Raw genomic sequence first — 26352 nt, 5'->3', positions numbered from 1 at the left:
CCTGCTCCGCTGCAATTTCCGGCATTGTAGCACACCGGAACGGCATTCGGTTGTTCCGGTGGGGACCCTATGATGAAGCATATCACCCCAGGTGGTGAGTGAGGGTCCTTCAAGAAATATTCTGTATTTTTCTATTTTTCTTTCTTTGTAGTTTTTATGGATTCAGTCACTCTTTTGTTGTTATGAATTGATGTGCAAGTTAATCACATTGTAGTCCTCTAACGCACAAATTATAAGTATCAATTAAACCACTAAACGTCAAACTAGACAAACTTAATGGAGCAGTTACCAAACTTAGTAAAGCATTAAAACGTATTAGTCAATACCAAAGGGAGAATGCGAATGGGCCACAGGAGGGACTGCATGAGCGCCCAAAACTAGGAATTACGAATGCTAAAACACTAACTAGTACCCTAAGCACCACCAATAGGAATAATAGGGACTGTGAGGGCCAAGGTATTAACCCCCAAGCTCCTAAAACCAGTGCTAACATAACTGCAATAGGCACTAGACAGAAAGCGACAAAGAGTAACCATCCCTGTCATAATAGAGGGGACAGGATTGTAAGCGCAGAGTCATCCCAGGCCCCTAATAAATCAAGGGAGAGGGGGGAACCAGAGGGAAGAACTGGTTTGTTGATTAACCTACCCCCAGAATGCGGTCCATATGTGGCAGTTTTAGTGAATGTACCCCAACTAGAGCCTGGCCAAAAGGAAATGCATTATACTTTAAAAAATAAAGTGGTGCACTGGTTAAATCAAAATTGTGGCTTCCCCGTTGATAATGCTGACCAGATACTCTTGACTAGAAGAGGAAACTGGATCGGACGTTTAAGAAAAACATTGCATGGTGACTGCCTAATCATTAACTTTAGGAACCCCAATTGGGCCGGGACCTCCCTGGAAAGAGCAGTTGCACTCCTACATAATGATTCAAACCCTACCTGCCGGGCAGAGAACTCCGCTCTACCCACATGGCACTCCTGGTCACACCTCGCTTTAAGAAAAAGAAAGCAGGTGGGGCGAAATTTGCGGTCCTTGCACCTGTTTTCTGGAACTCCCTCCCCATGACACTCAGATCCGCAACCTCCTATTTGGAGTTCCGGAAGAATCTAAAAACCTTCCTTTTTCCAGAGCTTTTGCTGCCTAACCTGCCCCTCTTGCTGCTGTTGCTAGTAGTAGCTCCTATAGCGCCATGAAACCGCTGGGTATAAGCGCGCTAAATAAATGCTTTTAAATTCAAATTACATTCAAATGTATCACTTTTGCCTCTAGGCTTCTTCTATAGACATCTAAGGTCTTCATCTAATTTGGGAGGAGACCAGGAGCAATGTAGAATTAAACTGGCAGTGCTACCTCAGCCGTATCACGCATTACCCACATTCAATAGATTTCAACCCCCGTTGGGGGAGGGACCTGAAGGACCTGGGCTGACTGGTGTAGGGCTATCTGTAGATAGTGTGCTTAACATGGACGTGCCTAATCTAATTATGCCCAAGTGCCCACCCAAGGATATAAATCTGCTTGCCTCACTTTCATTAAATAGAAAGATAGTTGTTAGTGTAGGGGTTCACCTAGATGGAAACAAAGGGCAATCATCAGAAAAGGTTACAACCCCACCCGTATTGCTCCCCCGTACTAGTAAGGAAGAGGCCAGCAGGAGAATAAATGACCAACCCATTGAAAGTACAGGAAACTCCTCAGCCAGCATCTATACCATCGTCACCTGGAATATAGCTGGGCTGGCTAGTAAAAAGGACATGTTAGGCTGACTGGATTTTATCAATAAACATGACATAATTTGTTTATAAGAAACTTGGAGTACCGATCATGTTTATTTTGAAGAGTTTACTTCATATGATTTACCAGCAACACCCTCTATGTCTGGCAGAGCTAAGGGTGGGCTGTTAATCCTTCTGACAAATAATTTGCCTTTGAGAGTTAGAAGGGTTATCAATGTAGGGTACCACTCGCAAATACTGTGGTTACACCATAAAGACGGCTGGGATGTTTTATTGATTAATTTCTATAATAATGTATTTGATTCAACTCATAATAATGTAGTACCGAAGAAGAGTCGGAAATAGATAATCTGGTCACGGTAGAAAATACAAATTTTGCTATTGTATGGGTCGAAGATTTTAACATCCCAATTTGTCTATGACTAAAGTCTGTGGGTTTATCAGTGATGAAGGGGATGACTGTATACATTTCCCACATAACATCTATGGAAATACCTTAAACACCATCTTGGCGAAATATGACCTTGATATTATGCTATGTGCACAGGATGGGTATGGGAGGGAGATACCAACCTTAACTGGAAGAAATGCAAATAGCACAATTGATCATTTAATAGTAGCTGTTAATATTGCACACCTATGTTCTATCCTATAGATTGCCAAATTGTTCTTGAGTGACCACAATTGTATTATCATGACAATGCTTGAGTGGGGGAATAAATCTGTAACACAACAAACTATTATTGGTAATATTGCCCCGTGTAGACCAAATAGAAATAGAATCAGGTGGAAAGGTACTACTAACTCAGTTAACATTAAAAAAAATATTGTTCTAGAATGTGGTAATGAGATATATGATAGTCTAGAAAATGAGGTTAAAACAGCTAAGAAACTGACAATTTTTTGTAAAATCAATGATATCATTGATAAGTTAATAACTGCCCCACCGTGCAGGAAACGTGCAGATTAGGGGTTGGTTCAATCACTCCTGTACCGACTCACTGAACCATTTGAAACAAACATTCTCCAGCAGACCCAGGGATAAAGCGTTAGTACAAAAACTGAGATTAGAATATAAATTAAACTTAAAACGGAAGAAGAGGAACTCCAAGAGGAGGCATGGGATAATCTTGCGTTTGCTGCAGACTCATCTAATAATAAGTTGTTCTGGGAAACTGTCAATTCGACATTTCTTAAAAATGAATCTTTTGGGGGACGTGGCCTGGCGACGACGTGAATGGCGGCCTATATCGGAGCTCCTCCGAACCGATTCCCCTATTCCCACTAAAATCCATGCCATTCTAACCCTGCTGGCAGCGGTGGCATGCTGATGCGATCCTCCGCCCGCTGTGTCAAATAGGGCACTCTGCTCGATCCGGTGCCCGAGTCGCGGGTGATCTGCTGTTCACCGACTCCTAGTTGGGACGTCGGAGCCCTGGTGGCGGCCTGAGCTGCAGGTGAGGACCCGGCTTTGAGGCCTATCCGACCTGCGGCCATCGGAGCTCCTGTGGCTCCCGGTGGACGCATGGCGAGAGAAGCACACTAGTGCGGCTGGTGGTGTCGCGAACTTTGCTTCATAAGTCCGGGAGAGGCGGGTGCTGTATTGAGGTCCTACCCCTTCTATATCCAGTCACTGGAGCAGCGGAAACGGTGGCCGGCCCTAGAGAAAGACTCTGTGGCGGGTGAAGTCCTGGTCCTGTGGCCCCCCCGGGTGCATCGTCGTTAGAGCTCCTGTGATACCTACATACCCCCACGTGAAGAAGACTGCGGTGACGCACTAAAGTGATCCGAGGGAGACGGATGCTCCGCAGGCCTCCGACGCCTCTCCTGTCCCCCAGCCTGAGCTTGTGAAGACCGCGGGCGGGCCGGGTCTCAGAAGAGACCCCGGCTTTGCGGCCTTGGGTGGCCCGCCGCGGTAAGAGACCTTCTTACCCCCGTGAAGGTGAATGAGAAGGGGGAACAAGCGTGTATCACCTGGCAGCAAAACGAGCCGCTTTGGACCCCGGGGACAGTAGTGAAAGACACTGACGCTGTAGGTGTGAAGTGACTGAGTGAGCAAGGTGGTCCCTCCTGCTATACCTTGTGCCCGAGTGTTGGGATCCGGGGGCTTTGGGCTACCACGGCACTGACCTGCGTCACAAACTCTACCACTGATTGCAGGCTGGTATACACTGTGCAATTGCTCCTTTGTTGGATATGCGTATGTAGGGATTTGAAGACACTTGAGTCCGACGGAGGGAGGCGGCTGCGGCTCTAGAGAAGTGACGGCATGTGAGGACTGGTGTGGGTCAAGACGGAGGGTTCACGGGCTAGTGCGGGCCCTGGCATAACCTGGCATAAGCAATCCTGACGGGGTGAGGCATGAGGGGACACCCCCTACCGGAGGAGATCGGCAGGCGGGCATGGATGGGTGCGTGCAGTACCTAGTGAGGGGTCTCGAGTGGCAGCGGTTGGTCTCTTCCTGACTTAGCCCCGGGTCGGGGCCAGTGGTGTGCTGCTTCTGGGTTGCGTACTGTGGCGCTTGGGCCTTCCGTCAACGATCCTCCGTGCTGGCTGCGAGGGGCCTGGACTGTTTTCCCTCTTCCTGCTGTCCCCCCTTTTGAAAACGACGGTCTCCCGCACGCATTGGACTGCCTTGTGACCGCCATGCGACCGGGGCGTGTCCCGCCATCATGAGGCCCAAATCTACTGTCCCCACACAGTCCAACAAACTAGACAATTATGCCGTCCACAAAGGGACCCCCCAGGCGAGTGGTGCGACGGACGATGCTGCTGCCCCTCGGGAGCCATCGCTGGGCTCTATCATGGCGGCTATACAGTCCCTGGGCACAAATCTGGAGACGAAGATAGACAGAGTCTCCATTGAGGTTAATCTCCTCTGAGCGGACCTCAGCAAGACTCCTGACAGGGCCGGGGCCAACGAAGACGGAATCAGGGAGCTTCGAACTTCGACCAAAACATTGGAGAACCGAGTAAATGAGCTAGTCCACAAACACCGTCAGACGGCCCTCAGGCTCGAGGACCAGGAAGGGCGGGCTCGGAGGAGCAATATACGCGTGGTGGGCGTTCAGGAGGAAACAGAGGGGCCTAGTGTGGAGCTGTTCCTTGAGGACCTGATACTCAACCATTTGAAACATAAGCGCCTATCGCGTATCTTTACCATCGAGCGCGCACACCGGGTGCCCATCCCCAAGCCAAAGCCAGGGGCACCGCCTAGAACTATCATAGCTAAGGTCCTGAACTATCGAGATAGAGACGCCATCCTACAAGCGGCTAGACTATCAGGTGACCTTCAATATGAAAATGCCACTATCCGGTTCTTCCCGTACTTCACGCTACCGGTGCAGAGGGAGCGCCGTACCTTTGCAGGCGTGAAAGCAGCATTGCGAGACAAGGCAATAAAGTATATAATGGTCTACCCGGCTACACTCAAGGTCATTCCCGGGGGCAAATCCCTATTTTTTACTAACCCCTCAGATGTACAGAGCTGGCTGGATGAGGAAGCATCCAGAAATCCGGACAGCCGGGACGGCGATAGCTGGAGAGAAATGCAGGTTGCTTCACCTGGATCGACGACTGGACAGTCGGAGGCGGGGGGACGGAGTCAGCGCTCCTGGAGGTCGAGGTCGGCCAGCCCTCGCGGGGACACTCTCCGTGAAGCAGAGGAGCAGTAGTGATAGCAGACCAGCAGGAGTGAACCTCTACGAACCGTAACTTATTGCATAATCTGCGCATAAGGGTCATGCCCTCTCTTTGGGGCGGAGCAAACGGGCGGCAGGTAGCGGGCCGTCTGGAGATAACGTAATGTGATGTGATTAGGGATGATGTATGTATTGCTCCCCTGAGGTGACTAAATACGGGGTGCGTAATTTTCGGGGGCATGCTGAGACATTGTTGAACTGTGTGACCCTGTCTGATGCCTAAATGTGACTTTGCTAGGAATCTGGAATGGTACGCAATGATGTTTAAGGGTGGGAGTGAGTGGCGGCTGGAGCTGGAGCCGGCCACGTTCCTCTTAGCATAAAGCTTTGTTAGAAGAGGGGAGCATATCTCCACTCTAGGTTGGGGTTCTGAGCGAAAGGCGCTCTGCTAATTGGGGATGTGGGTAGTTGTAAGCCTACGGAGCAGGGATGCAGGGAGGGGGGCTTGTTTGGGGGGGAAGTGGGGGGGGTCTGGTGGGGTGTTTGGATTGGGTGGTTGGGCTGGGGGGAGAGTGGGGGGGAGGGGTTTGGGCTTGTTAGGTGTTGTCACACATGATGAAAATTATTGTATTACAGTGTGGTGCCAGAAGTATCGAGGCCTTACGCGCATTTCGACATATTTACCAACATGGGGTGGGATAAAAGCCTTAAACTTTTTAGTTGGAACATCAATGGGCTGGGGGACAAGCTTAAGAGAACAATAGTCTTGCAATTCCTTAAACGACATGCACCGGACGTGGTTCTCCTGCAGGAGACCCACCTCCTGGGAAACACTTGTCACGCGCTTAACAGATTTGGTTATTCCCTTGTTCTGCGTGCGGGCTTCACCTCTGGCTCCCGAGGGGTTGGCATTATGGTACGCCGGAACCTGCCCTTGTTCATTGATCACACCGAGACAGATTCGCTGTGTAGATATGCTGCTCTGTCAGGCCAATGGGAGGGTGGCAGGGTTAATCTAGTCACCTGCTATGTCCCGCCGGGACTACAGACCCAGTCTTTCCAGACTTTGGGGAAGCTGCTCCTCTCCCTTCCGGAGGGTCAGCTCTTTGTTGGGGGCGACTTCAATGCAGTGGTCGCAGGTCATTGTGATAGACATCCCCCGTGGGACCTTCCCCCTGGCCAGTTGTGGCTCACTGATTTTGCAGATACGTTTGGCCTCACGGACCTCTGGCGCTTCAAACACCCTGCCGACAGGCAGTACACCTTCTTATTGGGTCCGCATCGCTCCTTCTCCCGTTTGGATTACGTTTTTGCACCTCTGCAGTGCGGCATGGTTGTCCGTGAGGCCACCCATCTGGCACGTGGTATATTAATATTATTTTTTTTTAATTTAGAAGTTTGTAGTGCGCGACAGCTACCCCAGACGGGGGTGTCCCGGCGCTGGAAACATGTGAGGTCAGTGAGGGTCAGCCAGAAGAGTACCACAAGGCTAGATCAGAGAGAAGCGCCAGGTTTTCAGTTTCCTTCGGAACACAGGCTTAGATGTAAGGAATCTAAGTTCCACTGGAAGTGAGTTCCAAAATCTGGAGGTGGCTATGGCAAAAGCCCTACCGCCTGTACGAGCCAGACGGAAACGTGGGCAAAACATAAGGCGAAGATGATTGGATCTCAGGTCCCGTGTCGCAAGGGTCAGCCTGATTCTATGCTTTAAGTATGCAGGGCCGCGGCCATTAAGAGCTCAGAAAGCAAGAACCAGAGCCTTGAACTGAATGCGGTATCTCACCGGCACCCAGTGTAGTTTGTCCAGCTGAGGTGAAATCGAGTGGCAATAGGGAATATTACAAATAGGTCGGGCCGCCGAATTTTGCACTGTTTGTAGACGGTTAATGAGATACGCAGGGGCTCCGACATACAAACTGTTTGAATAGTCCAAATTGGACGTAATTAGGGCGTGTACTACAGTTCTGCAGGACTCAAAAGGCAGGAAAGGAATGATTTTTTTAATCATACGGAGTTTTCCAAAACAGGATGATGAAACGTTATTAATTTGAGTCTTGCAGGAGAGAGCTGTATCAAATTGAAAGCCCAGATTACGAGCAACTTGAACTGGCACCGGAGGAGGGTTAAGTTGAGATGGCCACCAAATGTTGGAGGGGATAATAGATTTCTGATTAAAAAATAAGACCTCCGTCTTGTCAGTTTTCAATTTTAAATTGTTGGCAGCCATCCAAGAGGCAATGTTTACCAGACAGAGGCGAAAGCGGGCCAGAGAGCTATCAGAGTGATCTTTGAAGGAAAACACAAGCTGAGTGTCATCAGCTTAAAAGATCACTCTGACGCCCCAAGATTCAACCAGCTCTGCCAGTGGCATTAGGTACACATTAAATAAGAGCGGACTAAGAGCAGATCCCTGCGGAACCCCCCATCTCAATGGTTTCTTTGTAGAAACAAAGGGTCTGAGGGAGACCTGTTGAAACCTGCCTGTTAGGAAAGATTTCACCCAAGCTAGGGGAATTCCACCAATGCCCACCTCATGAAGGCGGTTCAGTAAAGTGTCATGCGAGATAGTATCAAATGCTGCGGATAGGTCGGGGAGGACCAGCATGGCCTGCTCTCCCCTATCCACACATTCGCGAATTGATTCAGACACTTCCAGCAGGGCTGATTCTGTACTAAAATCAGGCCTGAATCCTGACTGGGTGTCATGAAGCAGGTGATTAGTTTCTAAATATTCAGACAATTGCTCTTGTACCGCCTTCTCTAACACTTTTGCTGGCTTGGGGAGAAGAGAAATGGGGCGGTAATTATTAAAACATAGTGGATCAGCACCAGTTTTTTTTTTTAATTGGTATCAACAGTGCCTTTTTCCACAAGGAGGGGAAAAGGCCAAATTGCAAATAAAAATTCCAAATTTCTAACAAGGGCTTAATCAGTAGGGCAGCTATGTCATTCAGAATATGAGCTGGGGCTGGGTCAAGTGGAGAGCCCGATTTACATTTCAAAAACAAGCCCAAAGCGTAATCTTCAGTCAGTGGCTTAAATGAGGTGAGCATTTCCGCACTGCTGGTGTCATAAGCTGGGGTTGTTGCTACGGGGTTCTGATGGATGTTTGCAGTGATCTTCATGATTTTCTCGCAAAAAAAATCAGATAGTCCCTCACTAAGCAGTTGGCTCGGGGTAACAGGACAGGCTAATGCAGAAGGATTGGCAAACTCCTTAACAATATTGAAAAGGGTCTTGGTGGAATTTTCTGCACTTTTAATTTTGTCCGCAAAGTACTGTTTCATGGCAGTACATTTAAGTTTGTGAAACTCTTTAAGAGCTGATCTATAGAGGGCTTTAGCCGCTGGGTCATATACCCGGCGCGATGAACGCTCCAGTTTTTTGCACCTGCTTCTGTTTTCCCGTAGCGTCAGTGTGAACCATGGGGCCGAGGGTTTAGATCTCAAAGAGGAAAGATTCTTCAAGGGGGAAATTTGTTCAATAGCGGCAGAGAGATCTTTATTAAGGGTGGATACACATTCATTAAGATCAATGACGGGTAAAACAGAGGAACTCCTAAACCTCTGTTCTAGAGCCGTACAGGTGACTTTATGCCATTTTCTGCCCTTTCCTCTGGAAGTAGGTTCCATCCTAGGTGGCTTAGATGTAAGCGGTATATCAGACCACTCTCCTCTACTGATCCATCTGACGATCGGAGACGAGCAAGAGGGCAGAGTAGCTCAGATTAGTGCCTGGCATCTCCGAAATCTAGATACACGTAAGGCCCTTGCTGCGGTGATGGACCGCTATTTTGAGGAAAACGAGGGCACGTGGATTCCTCAGCCATATTGTGGGAGGCGTTTAAGACGGTGTTGAGAGGGGAGGCCCTGTCGGCAATTGCTGGCCGTCGAAGGGAGTGGGAGGCACAGATGCTCAGAGTGGAGGGTGACTTGCATGCCCTTGAGGCAGCGGTGCTCGCTGGTGATGACCCGGAAGAGACACACAAACTGCACCTTAAATGAGACGAATACAAGGCGCTAGCCACAGATGCTGCGCGCACTACCCTTAGAGATAGGGAGGGTAGGATATACGATCAGGGAGACAAGGCCGGCAAACTGATTGCATGGCTGTACAAAAAACAGCAGTCGCAGAAGGTAGAAGCGGAAATTTTGACTGACTCAGGGGCGGCTGTAACTGAACCCCGGGAGGTGGTTAAAGAATTTGAGAAATACTACCGACGGGTGTACAGTATAGGATCTGACCGGCCTGAGGAGGACTCGGTCGACTTGCTCACTGACATCCAAATGCCTGCCCTTACGGATGTGGAGAGGGAGCTATTGGAGGCCCCAATATCGGTGGAGGAGCTTAGCAGGGCCATATGTGATCTGCGATCTGGTAAGGCTATGGGACCCAACGGGCTTCCTATCGAGCCATATAAGATCAAAGCTGATGGCCTCAGTCCATACCTTAAGCGGATGTTCGAGGAAAGTAAAGAGCAAGGCCTACTACCCAGAGTTCAACGAATAGCTACCATAGTTGCCATTCCGAAGGATGGCAAACCCAGAAACCTATGTGCCTCCTATAGGTCTATCGCCCTACTAAATTCGGAACCCAAGATCCAGGCCAAGGTCCTAGCCAACAGGCTCCGACCTGTCCTGTCAACACTGGTCCACCCAGATCAGTCGGGTTTTATGCCACATCGTAATACTGCTCTTAATCTCCGCCGAGTGCAGGGGGTGCTAGGGCGCTGCCACACTCTCCGGGAGGATGCTGTGCTGGTGTCCCTAGACGCGGCCATGGCTTTCGACACTCTGGAATGGCCGTTCATGATAGCGGTCCTCCGGAAATTAGGCTTTGGACCCGAATTCATCGGCTGGGTCCGCCTGCTTTATTCTGAGCCACTCGCCCAAGTTACTGTTAACAACAAATTTTCTGAGGTGTTTGCTTTGGAGAGGGGAACACGACAGGGGTGCCCACTCTCAGCGCTGCTCTTTGCTCTCTCCCTGGAGCCCTTGGCGGCAAAGATTCGACAAGACCTCTCCATAAAGGGAATCCGCTGGGCAGACGGGTGGGAGGACAGAATCTCGCTATACGCGGACAACATCCTTCTATATTTGACTAGCCCTCGTAAATCTCACATTGTGGCCTTGGACATTTTCCCAAGCTTCGGACGTAACTCAGGCTACAGTATAAACTGGAGAAAATCGGTCCTCTATGTCCTTCGTGGTGGCCTGCCGGCTCTGTCCCGCAGTTGCCCAATTACACTAGCTGAGGATGGGTTCAAATACTTAGGGGTATATGTCTCCAAGATTGCGAGCAGCCGTTATGAAAGGAACCTCCTCCCCCCTCTGCAGAGGTTCCGGAGGGACTCGGCCGCGTGGCTCAAACTCCCACTGTCCCTCTTAGGCAGGGCGTTGCTGTTTAAGATGATGGCACTGCCTAGATTCTTGTATGCATTACAGAATCATCCGGATCTAGTGCCACAGTCATACTTTGCGACACTTGCGGCTTCACTCCGTGAGCTACTGTGGGCAGGAGTGCCTCGCATCTCCCTTCAGAAGCTGACGCTTGGTTGGTTCGATGGGGGTATTGCGTTACCTGATATCCGCAAGTATTATTGGGCTGCACACCTCTCAGCCATATCAACCAAGGCACATATTGTGATGGTAATGAACTCGGGTACGGGATGGACCGTTGGCTATTGCCGGGGGGGAACTATGAGAGAGCGCTATACTCTAAACCAGGTAGGTTCCCGCTCACCAAACACTCTGTGCAAATCTGGCACATGGTGCAAAAGAAGCTGGTCTGGGCAGATACCATCACTATGTCCACTCCGTTGTGGGCTTCGGAACGTCTGGGCAGCCTGCACCGCACAAAAGGGTTCCATAACTGGGACTTGATTGGGATCTCCCACATCCGAGACCTATGGTGTTCCAAAGGGGTTGTATTATTCGCGCACCTCCAGCAGACTTATGAGCTTGCCCCTAGTGAATTTTACCGTTACTTGCAGGTTCGCCACTACCTTCAATCCAACATTCCCCCTGGGACCCTTCCTCCAGCATCCTCCCACCTCGAAGACAGACTGCTGGACGGTCACATCCCCGACCACGCCATCTCCCTCACATATAAAAAGATTGTTAATAACTCCCTTGAGCTGCTGCATACTCTCAAGAGAAAATGGGAGGCAGACGGTTTAGAAATTGATGAAGAGGAGTGGAATGGAGTGCTGACATCCCCTAAGGAGGTGGCCATATCGTCCAGACTCCGTCTGATTCAACTGAAAATACTTCACCGAGTGTACATCTCAGGCAAGAGGTTGGGGCTCATGGGCCGTGGCTCTGACGGGCTCTGTTGGAGGGGATGCGGGGACGTTTCTTCATATTCTGTGGGAATGCCTTCTCATACAGATCTGTTGGCAACGAATACACCAGTGAATGTGCGAGGTATGGGGGGTGGAATTGCCGGTGGAGGCTAAACGATGCCTGCTGAATATATGGGAACCCACTGATATATGTACACGGGGTAGAACATGGGCTACGCTTGGCTTTGTGATTGCAAAGCGTAATGTAGCTAGACTCTGGGGGGCTAGTATGCCCCCAAAGATTGGTCCATGGAAAAAAGACATGGACTGGTGCATGCTCCATGAAAAGACAATCTACGTGGCGAGGGGCTGCCCACAGAAGTGGGTTGGTATTTGGTCCAGCTGGAATGAGTACAGGGGACATATATGCGAGCCCCCAGAGACAACCAGAGTTGACGGACCACTCGAAATATTGTATAAATTATGTAATTCCACTCATTGTAGAGCTTGTATTTGTGATTTCATGTGCTATGCCGTGATCTTGTGTGGTACGAAAATGCGAAAAACGCTTAAAATGTGATGTACACCACTGTTTTTTTTCTATGCAGTTAATAAAAAGTTTTAAAAAAAGAATCTTTCCCGGAACTTCTGTGCCATGTTAGCAGTGAGAAATGGGTGTCATACTTCTCTAGCATTTTTAACCCATGTGATAACGTTACAATGGATCTTACTAAACCAAGTAAATGGCCCACCTTTCCCCTAAATATCATCCTTGATGAGGTTGAGCTAGGTATTAGAAGAAGCAAAAGGGGAAAAGCACCGGGCCCAAATGGTATACCCATCGATGTTTATAAACTGTTCTGGAATTGTGGCGCCCGATACTCACTAGAGTTTTTAATGCTGCAGTAACTAAGTGAGCTCCCACTACTTGGGGCGAATCTGTTATTATCTCCATTTATAAAAAGGGGAATAAATCAGAAACCAAGAATTAACGGCCGATTTCCCTATTAGACTCATCAGTAGGGTTTTATTAGTAAGACTGGAAGAGTGGGTTGCGGATAATGGGATACTGTCACAGGCTCAATACGGTTTTAGAAAGGGGCTTGGTACGATTGAACAGTGCATTAACTTAGAGCTTTTAATTGGAAAATATACATGTGCTAAACAAGAACAACTTTTTTTATGATTTGCTGATCTTAGCAGCGCAGTTGATTTAGTGGACCACGCTATACTTTGGCCAGTTGTACTCAATCTCGGTGCCAGCGAGCCCAATATTTACTTTTTAGCTAGGCTATACGAGAAATTATCGACCAGAGTATGGTATGGCCAAAAGGGCGAATGCACCCCTAATTTTAATGTAAAACGTGGTATCCGCCAAGGCTGTGTCTTAGCACCATTGCTTTTTACTTTATTTATTAACAAAGTTGATGCAGTTCTTAAATCGATACAGGCGGACGCCCCCCAAGCTGGGTGCCAGGATGTCCCGGTTCTGCTTTAGAGGGATGACGCTGTGCTTTTATCTAGAACACTGGTAGGCCTTCAGCAGTTAATAGACGGGTTTGCAGATTTTATCAATGGGAGGAAGCTGTTGATTAACAAGGCCAAAACATACACAATGGTCTGTGGTTTGAAACCCAGGAATATGAAATCCTTTTTATAGATGGGAAAAAAGTGCAAACTGTAGACAATTTTTGTTATTTAGGGATATCTTACACTGGTGATGGTAAATGGACACGTGAAATGTCTAATGTCCAGGCCAAGATGTCAAAAAGTGTGCATGGGGTCTTTAGGTTTGCATCTAAATTGGAGGATCGCCGTATTAAAGACAAGACTTATATTTACAAACCTAGATACGCCTCTGTTGCACTATATGGCTCAGGGGTATGGAGTCACCATTCCAGCCCAGAACTGAAAATAGAGGAAAATTCCTTTTTAAAAAGCTCCTATGTCTGCCTGCTTCAGCATCCTCTGAACTAATTCATTGTGAAGTGGGGCTCAATTACCTGTCAGATTTGAGTGCACTGAGACCCCTACTGCTCTGGAGATCAATATGGTCAAAAGAGGAGTCAATATTTACTGAATCAATTATCAAGGACTGCCTACGATTGGACAATTGTTTTAAGATCCCCTGGCTTAAATATATAGCTAATGCTTAGAGAGATCTATTCAATCTGATGACCCTGTAAAATCCAAATGAAGTAACAGGGCTGCCAAACAGGAGATAAAGAATACTTTTTTGTGCAGGTTGAGATCAGTAGGGAAGCAAACCACATATCAGCTTTACCACTTGCATATAGATATCGATGGCTTTCAAAGCTATCTATCACTAGTCATGATACCCTTGCACCGCTTTGTTTTAACAAGAATGAGACTAGATCTTGTTCACCATTTAGTAGCGTTCCCCAGAATGAAGCAGCGACCAGTCTCCCCATGTCCATGTGTTGGGCATACTAAGCAGTGCACCTTGCACTTTCTACTTTTATGCGACTTGTCTTGAATTTTAGAATTGTCTATTTAAAACCATTGTTTAATAACTATAACGCCAAAACCACCAGTGCTGCTATGAGTCCATTGTTTACATTAAGGGAGCCTGAGATTTGTTTTTATGCTGCAACATTTATTTGAAGATCAACTAATGCTAGAAAAAGTATGATGTTTTAATGTAATTATGAACTTTGATTGAATTTTTTGCTGCCTTTTCATGAAATTGGATTTTAGTATCTGTGTATGTACATGTGCTTTTATGGTTGCTACACTTTAACCGAATAAAGCTTATTGAATTGAATTGAATTGAACTTCATATGCTTATGACATTGCGTTTTTTCTGCCAATCCGCTATGTGCTCTAGTGCTAATCTCAAAAGAGGCAGAGCGTTTTAGAGCCGTTTCTGGCTACAAACTAAATCTGTCTGAAGATAATTCTTAATTTCGAACTGCACTCCACACTTTCAGGTGTAACTGATAGAGCTACATTTCTGGGCACAAGACTGAGCAGCCATGTGGAAGATATCATAGGCCATACTATACATTTTTATTGTTTGCTCCAGGCGCACCTATTAAAAAGTGAGCCAGGTGCAAACAATGAAAATGAATTCTATTACGGTGAATACGCTGCCCCTAAGGCAGCCGTGAACTCATGCTGCCCCCAGGATAACGCATTCATGTGAAAACATGGAGCGACTGCTTGCAGCCACTCTGTGTTTTCAAAATACAGGTGGCACCTGCCTACACTTTTTTCAGGGGATTAGAGATCCCCTTGCAGGCAGTGCTCCACTTTTTAGGTGGCACACTGTGAGCATGCCCTCTGAGAGCTTCTTCGCCTCTGTGCCCCAGAGCAATGGAATTCCCTCATTCGCATAGGGCATGCCCCCATGCAAAATGAGGGAACGCTGACGTTTGAAGTAGGCCAGCGTTATTGGCATTTCTGAAGGTGGTGCACAAGCGTCTGCACCCCCTTCTGTAACACCAAAGTGCCCCGGGGGCAAGTAAAACGGGTACAAACACCCATCACGCACCAGGGCACTTACTGTAATACGGCCACATATCTCTCAACTATGAGCTACATCTGAAATTAACAAAAGCCAAAGTACGGCAATCGCATCGACCCCACCTTCGTATACTAGTACGCTGTAATAATATTAAAATTAACATACTGCCTAAATTTCTTTATCTGTTCAGCACTATTGCACTCGTGTTCCGCACTCATTTTTTAAATGTCTAGAAAGTATGATTGGCAGCTTCATCTAAAGGAGGGCTAGGCATGCTATACGCTATATCAAACTCACATACAAGCAAGGGGGATTTAGCTGCCAGACCTTAAATTATACTACTGGGCAACGTTCACTTGCATATGGCCCTGATATCAGATATGTACTCCACAAATTAACAGACCCTAATTACTTCAAGAGGGTTAGATTCAAGATGAGAATATAGCACGGATATGTCAGGAAATTTGCAGGAAGTATTCTTTACCTACATTCCACTTTTGCACTCCTTTATAAAGCAATTCTGTAATTCCAGACTAATTTCTCGACAATGTGGGGAAAATGTGGGGACAGTTGGGTGTTAGTCATTCTGGTCACTTATATGATTACCAGGGATTTCAGACATTTGCTTTATTACAAGAGGAATATGGGCTTCCACAGCATTTTTTTAAAAATACCCACAGGTTAGGGATTAGTTTCTGTATGGTATGTAAGTTGCAAATCGAACAAGAAACATCTGAAATTTTGGTCTATTTTTTATCAGACCTCTGGTAAAATTCCTATTAGTCTATTCTATCAGACGTCATTTTACAGGGACAAGATGACAGCCTGCAAGTAGCTTCAAGATGGAGCCGGTTTCTCCTATCTGAAACTACGGCTATTGAAATAAAGAAGGCCCTAGCAGTGTTTGATCACTCAGTGACCCCTGTTAGTCTTAAATTGCAGCAATTCAGGACTATCTGGATGCTCTAGTACATGCCTATATGTAGCTCTAAATGGGCAGTATCCAGGGCTCCTGACAAATCACATTGGCCGAAATGCCACTGCTTTGCAGTGGATCTATCACATATATTTGTTGACTGCCCTGCACTGCAAAACCTTTGGGTTCGTCTATTTACATTTTTTGCAGAATACTTAGGGTATGAAATTCAACTGACCAATACGGATCCTGTTGGGGTATAATCAGGGCTGTGTGGGCAACTTTGGGTCATTGCTCTAGATCATTATAGCTAGCACTTTCTTATGTAGCTTGGATTAATCCTCTGCCCCTGAAAGTGGTAGGGTGGCGGGCAATGTTGTGACAAATATATGAATCCAAGGCAGCCTTAGCCAAGGATAGGGGTCCCAGATCCCTTAAAAGTTCAAAAGGAACTGGTCCAGCCTTCATTGGGAATATACTTGGGACTGGGAAAAAATAGAATCTGATTTAACACAGATCTGTTTTACTCATCTACTTTACAAAATATATTTCCCTCTCTATTTATGTTGTCCTTGCTCCGGCTGTTCACATTAACATTTAATAATTATGGATTTTCCATGCTTTGCATTTATTATATTGCTGCATTGAATACTGGCTCCAGTGAAAATAAAAAAATATTTATTAAAAAATGTATGTTGGAGGATTCAGAGTAGTAAGAGCTCGATGAAATGAAATACGGAAGGGAATATTTAAGACGAGTACCGAAGTTGCGTTGTTAATTTAATATTTTGACTTTTCGATGCCATGATTGATTCCTACAAGGACTTTCATTGAGTGGTGATGGTCTATAATGTTTAGATAGAGAAATTATGATTTAACAGTGTACATGTTTCATCTATTCGAACCGTACCACATACATATATTTTAATTGTGAGATGGTGCAATGATACTCAACTTCTCATAATAGAATGAGTAAACATTGAATCTTGATACTGGGAATGAGACAAGACTTTGGCAATATCGGTATGTAAATCAGTGTAATAGTAGTTGATTGAACTTTAAGGATCCTCCAGGTCTACAAACGAGCTCAAAATGTAAAGCATATTGAGTAAACAGACCAGATACGGATGGATGACGTAGAATACGATCTTGGACAGTTGATTTGTTAGGGTGAAGAACCAACAGGGATATTAAAAAAATAAATCAGTGTTGAGTGGAAGCTTGAAACGAGGAAAGAGTGTGTTGTTAGGCCACATGCATAGGAGTCCAATGGATTGGCTGTGACAGGGATTTGAGGCAGCTGACTGGCCCATAGGAGGAACCAATAGAGACAAGCTAATTAGAGAATGTTGAGGACCTTAATGGAAATCACTATAGAATAATGAGATTGCTTTTAATTATAACAAGAACAGACCTATTTGGGAGCTGTGAGTTAGAACAGGGGTTCCATTTTAGCGCCAAGTATGGCGTGCTATATGTTTCTGACTTAGCATCCAAGCGGCTAATGTGCATGGGGTGAGCTAATATTTTGAAGATGTGAATGTGAGTTATATTGTTTTTAAGGAGTTTGAAAATGACAGTGAAAGTGGACCAGTGAGGGAACCTTAATGAAAAAGGTGCCTTGTACTTGTTTTCCAACCTTTCAGAGGAAGCCAAAATGTCTATGGGACTTTGAGGAGCAATGGACATAGATCTCCAAGATATTTTGAGAAAATGTGATGTGGGTTGGCACATTTTATTGTCTTTCATTAGAATAAGTAACACTGCAAATAATGCTAGGATGGTTTTACCTTTCAATAGCACATTTTGTCAAGCAAATCAGCAGAATGATATTGACACTCAAATATATTGTCTTCCCTACTATGTTCCTGAGGCTACACCTAGAATATTCAGAGCAAAAAGGCACTATATACAACAAAGATCTCTAGGTCTCTTCCTAAGTAGCCAATTTCTCTCTGCCACCAATTACGAAACCCCCTTTGTCTCCTTCCTAATGGCTGAGGCAGCTTTTCCAAAACCCATATCTACAAACCACTTGTAGCTACATATCTCTAGTAGGTAGTTTCATGGTGTCACAGTATATGCTGCTGGGAGATGTGATGTGGCCTAGTCTGCTTTTGATCAGTTACTATTGTTTAGAGGAGTGGCCTAGCACAATGGTCCCCAGACATTGCTCATGTTTTAAGCCTATGAGTTTCCCAATCTCAGTTGGCACTCCCCTCAGGTGCCGTGAATTTTGGGGCTTGTAAACCAAACATGGATGAGAGGTCCAACCTCACCACACTGCTCCAACAGATGTCACCCCTGGATGAATCTATGGTATGTAATCTCTTGGGTGCAAAACCATCTGTACAGCACCAATTTAGGAGCATTCAACATTTCGAGGCATCTGTCAGAAGAACGGCAAAAAGGTTCCTTGAGGTTATCATTGGTTTTTACAAGATAATCACCATCAAATACATGGGAGACATTGAAACCTGCACTTTACTGGAATAACAGGGCAATCTGTCACTGCTAGATAGGGTGACATGAAAGGACCAATGGGTGGGCTGGGTGATGTGGCCAATGGGAACAAAAAAATTGGACTATAGACTGACATTTTCAAGCTGGCCCATCCAGCAGTTATATTCCATCGTCAAGAACAACCCATACCCCCGTGAGATACTGAGTAAATAATTCTGTCAAACAAAAATGGTTCTCACAGGTCCCATTCAATATAGTTATCAGAGTTATAGTGAAATCACTATGTGCAAGAATGTTCAGTCCTGTTGTATGACCAACAAACAAACCTTTTGTTTTCAATGACATTTAATTCATGTCATTAAATATTTTACTTTACAGAATAATACCTGACAATTGTTTCATAATTTCTAAAAGGTAGTGCAGGGTGTCACATCCGAAAGAAACAAATACAAGATAAAAAGAAGTGAACAGTTAGGTAAATGAGATTGTGCGTTTATAGACAAATAACTCAAAACCCATCTCACTAAAATAACAGCTTGTTATGTCCGGACCTGAATCTAATTTAGGAGAAAAAACTTCAGTTTGATTGCTCAATCTCTTGATAACGTTTTGGCTGGGTAAGATATCCGGGTCTCATCAGGACTAGTTGGATATAGGTTTTGCACGGGGGGGTTTTACCCAATAGTTGTCCCTGGGACCTGGGTTGAGTTAGATAATAAGAGGAAGGGGTCCCAGTGTATCACGGGGATTTATTTAGATAAATGAAACACAATTACTTGAAAAACAATGGTTTAGATCCACACGGTTTTATTCACAGTGGGATGTAGTATAATATACAACTACTATAATGCAATGAACTGTATTGAACGTCATACAGTGCCCCACGAGGAAGAGGAACGTGATAGTGAGGGAGTCGTGAAGTGAAGGGATCATGTGACAATAAAATCAGTTGTCATGTGACAGTAAAATCAGTTGTTAAGGCATTTACTCAAGCCACCAATAGGGTGGCCACAACTTGTATAACACATAGTAAATCTTTCACATAGAGGCATACGACACCAAGTACAGCAAATATACAATTGTTGGTGTGAGGTTGCCACAATACACAACAAACAGTCGACGTTTCGACCCTCTTGTGGCTGCAGGATAATTTAACCTTGCTGTAGGGTCTTCATCAGGACCATGGTAGGGGAGTGGGGGCAAAGGACCTAATAGGGGTATAATGAATTCCAATTAGAGGGTTGAAATTGACCTCTATGTCGAACACACAGGTAGAGACAAGTACAAAAAGACTGAAACATAGTGCAAATGAGCACATTACATTGTTTGCAGGCTTCTTCCTGCTTGCGCAATTACTGGCGGGTTAATTACTAACGCTGGGGAAAGGGTAGATGCGTATCGCTTACACTAGTCCATGCAACCAAAGATACCCAAAAGAGCAGGAGGGTAGGTCATCAACGCACGGACTTAATTGTGCGTCCCTCCAACGAGAAATCAAGAGATGACTGAAAATGCGCGGGAGCCTGTAACATTCAACCAGGAGGTTGGATGGAGGGATTATGGCCTGTGGTGGATTGATGGCATTGACTAACATAGCGAGCGTGAGTTTAGATTGTAATCATAGCGAGCATGCATGATTCACTACCGTTCAAGGGTCACCAAGGGGATTTTGACTAATGAGAATATCCGTATAAGGCTTACCCAAAGTCCGCATGCAGTCGGATCTAGCGTGGAAACTCAGGAAATTACAATACAAGTTGGAGAGTCATGCATCTGAAAAAGGAGCGAGTCAGAATGTAATATTAAACATAAAATTATTGCGGAGCTGGAGCGGGCAACAAAAAGACGGCTAGGCGGCTTACCGGTAGCACCCGTTGTGTGACTTGGGCGCGGTCGGGTGCACCGTCGTGGTTTTCAAAGAATCGACGGATGGGTCTGAGAGAGGTAAAACAGGGGGATAGCGATTCAGGCTACAAGACAGCTCAAAACATGCAGACTAGTTAGCTCATTGTGCGAGCCGTACAGCTTACCGATATCAGGGCGGCATGGGGAATGTCCGCGATCGGTCGGTTCAGGAGTGGATTATTTTCAGACTTCCTGACTCGTGAGTGATCTGAGGGAATCAAGAGTGAGGGATGCTGAGTATTACTGGTCTCAATACTGGGCAGGGAGCGACTCTCAAAGACAGAATCACTTACTTGGTAGGATCTGACAGCTCTGTGCGCGAGTTGCAGTGGAAATGCCGCGCTTCCTATTTTACTGTGGTAGTCATAGTGACAGGTCACGTGGTGGCCCCAGGGAGGAGTAAGGCTAGTAGAAAGACCTCAGGGTCAGGCAAGCTCGTAGTGACCGCAGAGTGGTCGAGTAATACAGTAACAATTTACATATAAAGATGCAATATATGATAAAGAAAATAATAATGATAATAGAGTGGAAAACTGGCTGTGAAAGACAACGGGTGAGATCACCCTGTTTGCAGATACTCTCGCATTTACGTGTGATTAGCAATAATGTGGTTATTCGAGCGTACCTCTCGAACATGAGGGTAAAGGCTCGGCATATCAATGAATCACAAATATTGCAATCGCATGGCTACGTATGTCAATGAGGAGGCTATATTTCTAATCAGAGGCAAAAACGGCCAGACCATCAAACAATGTGATTATTAGAGCGTACCTATCGCACACGATGGTAAAGGCTCTACATACAGTGAAACCACAAGTTTTGCAATTACTCGATAATGCATGGCAAATGGTGGGGACACAGTGTTAAATCCGAGTAGATGGTAAGATAATAACAAATTATTTTATGGTAAGATGGCTAGTTGGGAAAATGAGCTATCGGATTCGTTCAGACCAGTTTCAATGGAGTTGAAAAAGTGCATCCATTTTAATTCTCGTGTGTTGAGAATGTCCGAGATACTACCACCACGTGGTCCAAGTGTTATTTTTTCAATTATCAACCATCGTAGGCTTTCTGGTGGGTGTTTATTCAGTTTGAAATGTTCTGCCAGTGGGGCACCTTCCACCTCGCAGCGAATACGACTCATGTGTTGCAGTATACGTGCTTTGATCTTTTGCTGGGTCTGCCCAATGTAGATCTTCTGGCATGGGCACACAATAGCATAGATGACATTGCTAGTGTTGCAATTGCTGAAGACTTTTAATTTAACAGTTAGATGGAGATGAGTAAAGTCTTTGGTCTGTATCGTTGAGTCACAGGCCTTACAATGCCCACATTTGGAGTGACCCAATACCGGTGGCAGATTCCATAGAGTGTTGATCGTTGGGTGGCATTCTGGCGGTAGAAAGGAATTCACGACGTGGTCCCTGATGCATTTAGCTTTTTTGAAAGCATGGAGTGGTGTCATTGGTTGGCTGATCTCGTCCGAGACCAGGTGCCAATGTTTATTGAGAATTTTTTTGATGGTGTTGCTTCTCGTGTTGAATGTCGTGACGCACACAATGCGGTTCTCTTGATCATCCGTTCTATGTTTTGGCACTAGCAATTCCTCTCTAGGATAGAACCAAGCCCGCTTCTGGGCTTTTTTGATCAAGCGTCTGGGGTAGCCTCGGCTCAGTAATCGATTCGACAACTCCTGGGATTCTGAGAAGTAATTCTCTTTGGTAGAGCAATTTCGACGTATCCTCAGGAATTGCCCGAAGGGCAGGTTATCACGAAGGGCTCGTGGATGATGGCTGGTATATGCCAATAAGGAATTTCTCTCCGCAGGTTTGCGAAATAGTTTGGTGAGGAGTTTGCCAGACTCATGGTAGATTGTAACATCTAGAAAATCAATAGAGTGATTGTCAGATGAGATTGTGAATTTAATGTGCTGAGATTGTTCATTGAGCCAAGTGAAAAAGTCATTAAGTTGGTCAAGGCTCCCATTCCAGATCAAGAGGATGTCATCTATATACCTCATCCAGAGACCAACTTGGTCTCTGAATGGGTTGAGTTGACTTAGAACGGTGTCCTCTTCGAATGCTGCCATATATAGAATGGCTACGTCAGGGGCGAAGGGAGCGCCCATCGCAACTCCAGAGGTTTGTAGGTAAAAATTGGTGTCAAAGAGGAAAAAATTTCGGGTCATTGCAATTTTCAATAAAGCTGTAATGAACTCTGATGGTACTTGGGCCGGTGCTGGACGTTTGTTCAGACAGCGGGCAATCACCGTGAGGGCTTCCTGTTGAGGGATGCAGGTGTAAAGGGAGACGACATCGCAGGTGGCTAATCTTTGATGGGATGGGTCAAATGAGATGCTCTCAGTTATATTAATGGTGTGCATAGTATCCCGGATGTAGGAAGGAGTGGCCTCCGCTAAAGGTTTGATGAAAAAGTCAATGTACTTTCCCAATGGTTCCAGAAGGGAACCACAGCCAGAAACAATGGGCCGGCCCGGTGGACTTGACATGCTTTTGTGCAGTTTGGGTAACGTATAAATAGTTGCCAGACGTGGATGTTTGTTGTTAAGGAACTGAAACTCGTTCTCTGACAAAAAGCCCATGTCCAAACCTTCTTGGGTGATTTCGAGGATCTCAGATGCAATGAATCCAGTAGGGTCAGACCTCAATATTTGATAGCAGTTAGTGTCCTGTAGTTGGCGTAGTACCTCTGATTTATATGCAGATTTGTCCTGTACCACTATGGCACCGCCTTTATCGGCCGGCTTGATCACGACTTGGGTATTATTGGCCAGTGTCCGCAATGCTGTTTTCTCCGCTTTGCTGATGTTATAACGAACAAATGTTTTGTCCTGTAGAGCCCGCTGGACATCACGCCAGACAACCATTTCATAGGCAAGGATTGGACTGGACATCATGCTGGCATATGGAACAAAGGTAGATGGAGGTCGTAAACCTGTAACAGAAGTTTTTGATTGTGTGACGGAGTTCCGGAAAAAGTACTTTAGTCGGATTTTCCTGAAAAATTTGAATAGCTCTGTTTTCACCAAGAAATGGTCAGGATTGTATGTTGGGACATATGATAGTCCCTTGCTAAGTACTTGAATTTCCGAATTGCTGAGTGGTTGCTTGGAAATGTTGACGATTGGATTGAGAGTTTCAGGTTGTCTGGGAGGATCTACCAGCGATATGTCTTGTTCCGAGTCACCCTCTCGCCGTGTGGTTCTGCTTGGAATTGGACTTGTTTGGATGGTTGTCCTCGTCCTCCATTCCAGTTGGCCTGATTCTGCTGGGAACCACGTTGGTTCTGACCTCGGGGCCATGAGTTGCCTCTCCCTCGTGGGGGTCGCCAAGACCCTCGGCCTTGTCCTAAAAAAGGAGGAAAAAGCGGAGGTGGGTAGTTGTAGTCAAAATACGGATATTGATGGCTAGGACCTGCGGAGTCCGGTTCTCCCTCAGAACTATAGGACGAATCTGAAAAGGTAGGGTAATTCCGTCTACCTTTAAAGTTGCCCCGGCCTCTGTTGGTAAAGCGGCCTTGGGTATCCTGTTGGTAATAATCGTCTTGTAGGTACGGATATGTCTTCTTTTTATCGTAGAGCCTAATATCCCGTGCCAATTTTTCAAGTTTACGGTTTTGGGTGGTCAAATCAAAATCCTTAAGTGTGGCTTGTAGATTCGTCAGAGTATCCTTGGCGTTGGCAAAGTTAGAGTCATTTGATATTTCGGTTTTCAATGCAGCAATTTCAGCGGTGAGTTGCACTACCTGGTCTTTGGCGGTTTCGACGCCCAACACCATCCAGTGGCGAGAGCAATTATTTGATATGTGGCTGAAGCCTTCTCTAAATTTAGGGACCTCAATGAAGATAGCCGGTTCTATCTTAATTTGCAGTCCAACCGGGATTATATTCTCTTTCAGGTACTTCGTAAGCAAGTGACCGTGCCAGCGGGTACGCACCAGTTTTTTCTCCAGGCGTTCGAGACGTGAAATTTTATCTTTTAGTGAAAAGTCAATTGTCGGAATATCAGATTGAAAGAAAATGTTGTCAGGGTTTTGGAGCAGTTTGTCAATATAGTCCTCGGAGTAGGACAATAGCTCTCTTTCTACCATATTGTGTTACTAGAGTGAGGAAATCAAGAATAATTGGGAGGGAACGGGGAACCTCGCAGACAGGCGTCTGCTCGAAGTAGTTTATGCACGGGGGGGTTTTACCCAATAGTTGTCCCTGGGACCTGGGTTGAGTTAGATAATAAGAGGAAGGGGTCCCAGTGTATCACGGGGATTTATTTAGATAAATGAAACACAATTACTTGAAAAACAATGGTTTAGATCCACACGGTTTTATTCACAGTGGGATGTAGTATAATATACAACTACTATAATGCAATGAACTGTATTGAACGTCATACAGTGCCCCACGAGGAAGAGGAACGTGATAGTGAGGGAGTCGTGAAGTGAAGGGATCATGTGACAATAAAATCAGTTGTCATGTGACAGTAAAATCAGTTGTTAAGGCATTTACTCAAGCCACCAATAGGGTGGCCACAACTTGTATAACACATAGTAAATCTTTCACATAGAGGCATACGACACCAAGTACAGCAAATATACAATTGTTGGTGTGAGGTTGCCACAATACACAACAAACAGTCGACGTTTCGACCCTCTTGTGGCTGCAGGATAATTTAACCTTGCTGTAGGGTCTTCATCAGGACCATGGTAGGGGAGTGGGGGCAAAGGACCTAATAGGGGTATAATGAATTCCAATTAGAGGGTTGAAATTGACCTCTATGTCGAACACACAGGTAGAGACAAGTACAAAAAGACTGAAACATAGTGCAAATGAGCACATTACATTGTTTGCAGGCTTCTTCCTGCTTGCGCAATTACTGGCGGGTTAATTACTAACGCTGGGGAAAGGGTAGATGCGTATCCCCCTGTTTTACCTCTCTCAGACCCATCCGTCGATTCTTTGAAAACCACGACGGTGCACCCGACCGCGCCCAAGTCACACAACGGGTGCTACCGGTAAGCCGCCTAGCCGTCTTTTTGTTGCCCGCTCCAGCTCCGCAATAATTTTATGTTTAATATTACATTCTGACTCGCTCCTTTTTCAGATGCATGACTCTCCAACTTGTATTGTAATTTCCTGAGTTTCCACGCTAGATCCGACTGCATGCGGACTTTGGGTAAGCCTTATACGGATATTCTCATTAGTCAAAATCCCCTTGGTGACCCTTGAACGGTAGTGAATCATGCATGCTCGCTATGATTACAATCTAAACTCACGCTCGCTATGTTAGTCAATGCCATCAATCCACCACAGGCCATAATCCCTCCATCCAACCTCCTGGTTGAATGTTACAGGCTCCCGCGCATTTTCAGTCATCTCTTGATTTCTCGTTGGAGGGACGCACAATTAAGTCCGTGCGTTGATGACCTACCCTCCTGCTCTTTTGGGTATCTTTGGTTGCATGGACTAGTGTAAGCGATACGCATCTACCCTTTCCCCAGCGTTAGTAATTAACCCGCCAGTAATTGCGCAAGCAGGAAGAAGCCTGCAAACAATGTAATGTGCTCATTTGCACTATGTTTCAGTCTTTTTGTACTTGTCTCTACCTGTGTGTTCGACATAGAGGTCAATTTCAACCCTCTAATTGGAATTCATTATACCCCTATTAGGTCCTTTGCCCCCACTCCCCTACCATGGTCCTGATGAAGACCCTACAGCAAGGTTAAATTATCCTGCAGCCACAAGAGGGTCGAAACGTCGACTGTTTGTTGTGTATTGTGGCAACCTCACACCAACAATTGTATATTTGCTGTACTTGGTGTCGTATGCCTCTATGTGAAAGATTTACTATGTGTTATACAAGTTGTGGCCACCCTATTGGTGGCTTGAGTAAATGCCTTAAC

The sequence above is a fragment of the Lissotriton helveticus genome, chromosome 6 (assembly GCF_964261635.1).
Source record: "Lissotriton helveticus chromosome 6, aLisHel1.1, whole genome shotgun sequence".
Classification (NCBI taxonomy): domain Eukaryota; kingdom Metazoa; phylum Chordata; class Amphibia; order Caudata; family Salamandridae; genus Lissotriton; species Lissotriton helveticus.
This window is presented reverse-complemented; position numbering follows the sequence as displayed.